The sequence below is a fragment of the Gopherus evgoodei genome, chromosome 5 (assembly GCF_007399415.2).
Source record: "Gopherus evgoodei ecotype Sinaloan lineage chromosome 5, rGopEvg1_v1.p, whole genome shotgun sequence".
In the NCBI taxonomy this organism is placed as follows: domain Eukaryota; kingdom Metazoa; phylum Chordata; order Testudines; family Testudinidae; genus Gopherus; species Gopherus evgoodei.
In genome coordinates this window covers 4775950-4782854 of record NC_044326.1, presented here as the reverse complement: position 1 = coordinate 4782854, position 6905 = coordinate 4775950, and positions in this window count along the sequence as shown.

Here is a 6905-nt window from a genome sequence, read left to right as displayed (position 1 = left end):
ATCAGCAGGCAGTGGCCCCGTCTGTGCCTGGTGAGAGCCATGGTGGTGGTTCCTGTGCTGTCTCTAACTTGGGCATGGGGGAGGGACTCCACCTCCCTATCGCTGGCCTGAGCTCAGGTGTCATCCCATTCCCTGTGTGTTGCCATCCCTGTTTGTTTGTTTAGCGCTGTTGAGCCTTGTTGATTACATGGCTCAGTCTGAGAGCCTCTGGGAAGACACCTGTCCGAGCCCTAAGCAGACAGCTCCCAGGCCCCTGGGCTGAGGCCCTAGGTCAGTCAGACAGAGCGAAAGCTTTGTTGGGGGGAGAGCACAGGAGGTCGCTGGTGTGTGAACACTCACAGGGCCAGAGAGAGGTGTTTAGTAACCTGATCTCAGAGCAAATTCCCCTGTCCCTGCTCAAAGCAAAACAGGGCCTGAGAAGTGAGGGGGGAGGGAGGCCTTTCTGTCTCTCCAGGGCAAAACACCCTAAGGAGCGGCAACCTACACAGGTAAATACAAAACCAGGCCTAGTAGTGCCACGCTCACCAGAGCTTCCCCGTGGCCCAAAGACCAGGAGGGTCCAGCTACACTCCAGGGACAGCAAAGCTGCAGGAGTCAGTCAAGCCAATCAAAATCAGGGCAGGGAATCCCATTCAACCCCCCCCTCCCATTCAAGGCAAGAGGCAGTAGTAAGGGACTTCGACTCTGGCCAGAGTTGCGCTGCCAAGGACCTGTGTGTTTTCAGCAGGCCCAAGTGACAACGTTCAGAGCCAAACTTTCCTGGAGTTTTAGGGCATTGAGAGCTGGGCGTTTGGTTCACACTGGTGTAGAACGAGGGGCCAGCTGCAAAATGTGGCTCCAAACTTTGCCAGAGTTCAGGTGTGCGTGGCTCAGAGGCTTTAGCCACTGCGGCCCAGAGTCTCAAAGAACTTTAGGCTCCTGATTCCCATTGGCCTGTGTCTCCTCCACTTTTTTGGCCCAGGAGAATAAAGCCACTTCCTTCCTAGGTGTCACTGTTTGGAAATCTCACCTGAGAGGGCACAAATTCCTCGTGCTTCAGCATTCTCCGCAACAGCTCCCAACCCCTTACCATCCCCCGGTTGGAAATCTCACACGGCCCTATTTGGGGAGCTGAGCGTACCTGACCCTACATGGCTTTTAATGATGTGATGAAGGGCAGTTCCTGCTAAGTAAAAAGCTCTGTTAACACCGGAGCTTTCACCCTGCGATTCCCCAGGCCTAGAGCAACTCCCTTTTATCAGCCATTCAAGGATACTTACAAGGAAAATGGAAGGCTCTCCCTCGACATTCAATACCTGGTGCAGGTGTGAAGAGTCGCTAAACCATAACCCCCCTTCGCATACCTGCCATACCAGTGCTGTCTGCCCTGAGACACACAACGGGTGGACACCAGCTGTTCCTCAGACCCTGTACGCTCTAAGTGGGTTTCCGTTGCTGCGTGATGAGTGTCAATAACATAAATATGTTAGGGCTTAAAACCAGAGGAGACCAAAAGGTCTGGCTAAGGCCCTTTTTGCGGTATAACCCTACAAAGGGGCACTTGTTTCATGAGATGGCTATCTCGCTAATAGCTTCTTTCTTTGCCGGGGAGACAAAGGAAAGGATATGGCTGAAAACCCCACCAGAAAGGAGCAAAAGGAGCCACTATACAACAAACCGCATTTCCAGCTTCATGCATATCACAAGCAGGCAGATCTGGCTGCACAGCACATCTCAGCTGCGTTGATTAGTTTCCAATAGCATTGGGACCAATTCAGCCACCTAGAACTTGGGGGTGAGCTCTGGGCTACCACAGGTGCCACACAGCTACTGCAGGGAGGGAAACCCCAGAAGTGCCAGAAATAAATAAAATTGCCCCTCGCAACTTCAAGGAAGGAGCGGGCATAGACCCCCCCCCCCCAGTGTGCAGGAAGCCCAGGGCCTTTTCACTCGCCTTTAGGGCTTATTAGTATAGGGGTCTCGTGCTGAGCAGCTTTGAGCCCAGCTGCTAGGACAGGGTTACAGAAACTCACTGGCCATTTCAATAGGCTAGTGCTTCAGGTGCCTTCCATGGCCTGGGGCCCCAATACACCAGCTGAAGTATAGTTATGGTACAGAAGTGTGAAAGGTGGGCTTGTCAGGCAGCAGTTTTGCTGTGGTGTGCGCACACATGCACACACACAGGCACACGCACACACGCAGGTTTAACTACAATCAGTTTTTGAATCTATTTAGTTGAACTGGTGCAAACGCCCTTGTGGACACACTGTAATGCGTTTACATGGGTTTTGGCAAGCTAGTTTACATTGGCAAGGAACCAGTTTAAAAACACACCAAAGGGGAGCATTATTACTTAGATTGTAGGCTTTTTAGGGCAGTCTCTTTGGTATGTGTTTGTATGTCACCTAGCACAATGAAGTTCTAATTTTGGATGAAGCCTCTAGCTGCTAATGCAAAACACTTTAATTTAATAATAATAATAGGGGCCATGAGCACAGCTATGACATTTTTCCCAACAAAAGCACAAAACAGATTTAATTTCCCCCTCTCCGATTATAACAGTTTAGTCACTGGAGCCTTCACATTTAAGGAGAGGGTGGAAGTGTTTGTCATTTTTGACCTACTGTGGCAAAGATGGAACGTCAATAGCTCAGGTGCAAAGGAAAAAGCTTGTGCCCAGATGTGCTTCTTTGAGACCTAAAAGTCTGCCTGGAAAGTATTTTTCTTTGCAATCTTTTTTCCCCCTCTAATTTTTGACATTAGAAAGCGGAGCCTTTTCTACCTTGTTTTTCCTGAATGACGTTACAGATGAGTCAGGACCTACTAGAGCTGTGACACTGCACGTACTGTGGAAGTGAAATCTGAGGGTCTGGGAGAAGGGACGAGATTTTCGGTCAGAGAGTTTAAAATGCTCGGCTGAGTCTTTGGATTAATATCTGTTTAACTCAAATGCCTAAACAACTGTTGGGAGAAATTGCATCTTTGTGAAAAATTCTACACTTGCTGCCCTTTCAGTCAGACCAGTGGGTCTCAAGCTTTTGTACTGGTGACCTCTTTCACACAGCAATCCTCTGAGTGTGACCTCCCCCATAAATGAAAAACACTTTTTTATATATTTAACACCATTATAAATGCTGGAGGCAGAGAAGGGTTTGGGGTGGAGGCTGACAGCTCGTGACCCTCTGTGTAATAACCTTGTGACCCCCAAGGGGTCCTGACCCCAGCTAGAGAACCGCTGAGTTAAGCCTAAGAAAGCTCACAGGCTAGATCACTGTGATTTCCAAGGCAACCACTAGAAAAAAAAGTCATCTACCTACTGTTCCTTCTCTTCGGCCGTTAAAAAAGGCTCACCAAAAAAATGATTGACCCTTAATGAATGTGCTGCTCTCCCAGCGAAACCCAGCCTGTCTAGTCTACTATGACCTGTGCTGGTTCCACAAGCAGGATTTAGCATCAGGAGGTGTCAGCAGCACTACAGAAATTCAGACCACAATTGTCTCTGACTGGGTGTCTGTAGGGCCTACTCTAGCAAGAGGTCCCACTGCAACAGCTGTTTGCATGTTTTGTATACACACACACACACTCACACATAAGCACTCGCACAAACACACACACACGGTCCCAGATCCAAAGAGCTTACAACAAAACCAGACAAGAGAAGCATAACAATGCCCTGTACAGGCCCAGAGAGACTAATGCCCAGCTCCACAAAGGTATTTAGGCACCCAACTCCCACCGATTTTCAAGGAGTCTGTGGCAATGTCAGGAATTGGATTCAGATCTTCTGGGTTCCACTCCAGTGCATTCACCACAAGACCATCCTTCCTTCCCAGCTGGCTTTAAAATAGTTCATGTAAAAGCTACACTTACTCTCCCAGCCTAGTGCCAGCTCACTCTCAATTAGAACTGATTTGTGTTACACAGGCCTTATGTTACACCAGCTTGTAACAGCCACAAGGTGCCAAAGCGCTAGCTCAGGCCTGGTACAGCACAGTTCTGTCCTGAGACCATCTCCTGCCCCGTATTGAGTAGCCATGACCCTCTTCCCTCCTCACTGACAGCAAGGGACTCTAAGGCATGGTAGACACCACGTAAGCTGTGCAAGATCACACTTAACTGGAGTGGTCCGTGCTAGAGCACTTCATGAGCTTATGCAGCCAAAGTACACCAGTCTAGTCTCCACTGTAATGTATGTGAAAGGGCTGCCTCTCAGCAGTAACCTGCAAAGGAAGGAAGTAGGTAACCCAGGGACAAGAACAATCTCTCCTGGATTTGGCTACACCCAATAGATCATGGTCTTCAGCTTTGAGTCAGCTTCTGTGGGCCACTCAGTCCTTGGCCTGGTAAAGAGGTAGTCAGCTACTGCCAGTTGTGGTTTGACGCAAGCCATGGATTGCAGCCGCATCTGTTCTTGTCAACCAGCCACAGACCAAGAGGAGAAAGTGTCTGTCATAGAATGCCAGGGACCTGAGGGGGTCATCAGGTCCAACCTCCTGCTCAAAGCAGAACCAATCCCCAAACAGATTTTTTGCCCCAGATTCTTAAGTGGCCCCCTCAACGATTGAACTCACAACCCTGGGTGTAGCAGGCCAATGCTCAAACCACTGAGCTATCCCTCTCCCCCATTACCATGCTGCTCAGTCTGTGCCAGGGACACGGCCCTTGAGCGCTGAACACACCCTGCAATCTGCTTGCTGCTGAGTCGGCAGCTTCTCAGCCATTAGCCATTAACCCAGCTACTCTCACTACCTGGGAAGCTCCCACTGGCTGCTTTGCAGTGACTTGGTGCCTGTGCAAACAAAACCAGAGGCTGGGAACAGTGTCCCAGCCTCCTGAAGCTCCATGTTTCCCAACAGGCTGAGAAAACATACAGGGAAATAGCATGGGGGGGCGGGGTGTTGGAGGGAGAGAAACATAGACATGGGTAATTGTTAATCATATCTAACGATGCATGACAGTGCAGGATAACTTAAAGCACCTTCCAAGTGAGTTCTCCTGCCTCCCAAGGGGCAGGTCAAGGTTCCCATGTAAACCTCATTCAAAGTTGGTGTTTCTCCAAATTCTCAGGTCCTAAATCTTCATTGAGCAGCTCCTAAGCATCCCTTTCTCCTAACTTCCATGGCGCCTGGGACCCTAATCTGTCTCTCCAAATTCCCCAGTGGGGTCTCACCTCTGGGAGCTCACCACTTGGTCCTGCAACCTGAACTTTGGCATCACCTGACCTCTGAGGGCTTAGTAATTGCAAACTTTACATCAGCATCGCCTGACTGCTGAGTACTTCATCCTCCATCCTTAACTTTGGCATCACCTGATCGCTGAGCTCTTAGTCATTGCAACCTTCATGTTCGCTTGCAGAATGTTTTTAATGGATTATTCACAAGTGTAGGGGAGTGGGACTGACTAGTCATGTCCCACAACCCTTTAGCCTTGGAACTTGCCTTCACAATGGCTCCTAAGAAGCAGTGCTGGCCCGTTCACCTCAGCCAGTAGAACCGGGTCAGGCAGAGCGTGTAGAGCCCAGCTAAACTGGGGCTCACCCCACTGTGTCGGGCAGAATGGAAAGGGCAGCGTGGCCTGGTCCTGCCTTGACTTTAATGCTGTCATCTGCAGCTGTGGAAAGTGTGTGTAACATGCTCCACCACTAGCCGTCTACACTCACCTCCCAGGCCATTGTGTCTCATCCTCCATTCTGTACAGGTGTAAATGCCAGTTTAAGTTACAAACCAGGGGCAAGGCAGCCCCACTGTGTATGTACCACATTCTTCACAGGAATCACTGACATTACTTATGTATTATATGCACCTTCCCAGCAAATATGCCATCTTCCAGTAGTTCTCCTCCCTCCCTCCGCCCTCCAGGCATATGCCATGCGAAAGTGATGGCAACATAACTTGCAGGGTCAGATCCTGAGCTGGTGTCACTCAGCGAAGTGCCACGGAACGCCGCTGCTTGGCACCAGCGGAAGATCTGGTAGCTTAGGATCATTGGGCCAGATTCACCTCTCAGTTGCACTGGTGCAAATGAGTAACTTCAGTGAAGATGCAGTAATGTAAACCCGGCTTCAGCGAGGGCGCAAAACAGGCCCCGGGGCACTCAAATCTCAAGCCAGACTTGCATGAAACTCAGCTCAGGAGAGATAGCTGGCTAGAGATACCATCATCTCCCTGGAGTTTACTGAGGTGGGGGGGTTCATCCATCCCTGATGCCACAGAGCAGTTTTCCAGGTTATTCAGTGCAGTGGAGGGATGGGGAGATGAGAAGGGATGGGGGTATCCAGGGCTGATAAGCCTGTGTACCCTGGAGCTACCAGGGCTTGTTCCAAGCAGCCGGGCTGCCTAGTGAGAATTCTGCACACATACACACCCCGCCCCACGCACTGTCACACAGAGGAGCTGTTAGCTGCCCTGTCTCACACAGTAGCTGCTAACCACAGTGCTGTCACTCACGCTGGCATTGCCAGGATAAACAGCATTCAGCTCTTATCTGCAGCGCAATCAGCTACAGTTTCGCTGCTCTTCCATGGCATCGCAAACATCGCTGCACGGCAGTGATGCCAGGGACAGGACTGAAAGCCTGGCTCAGAACCAGCAGGATGCGAGGGCCCTTCGCCTCTCAGCACCGCTAAACCAAGAAGAGTCACTTTACGTGGTAATCCTGAGCGCCCGCAGCAGTGCAGACTTTTGGGCTCATCCCTGTTACAATCGACAAGACGTCCCATACAGTAGAGCCTACGCAGCACCTCTGGCCTGTTTCAACCCGACTCCTTTCGCTGAGCAGGTGTCACCGGCAATGGCAGGTGGTCACGCTTCATAGGGAACCTCACTGTTCCCAGTACCAGCAAGGCCCGGGCGCAGGGATTCCTGCCAGACAAAGGCCACATCAACTGGTCTACAACCTCACTGCATGCGGGGAAGAAAGGCAGCCAG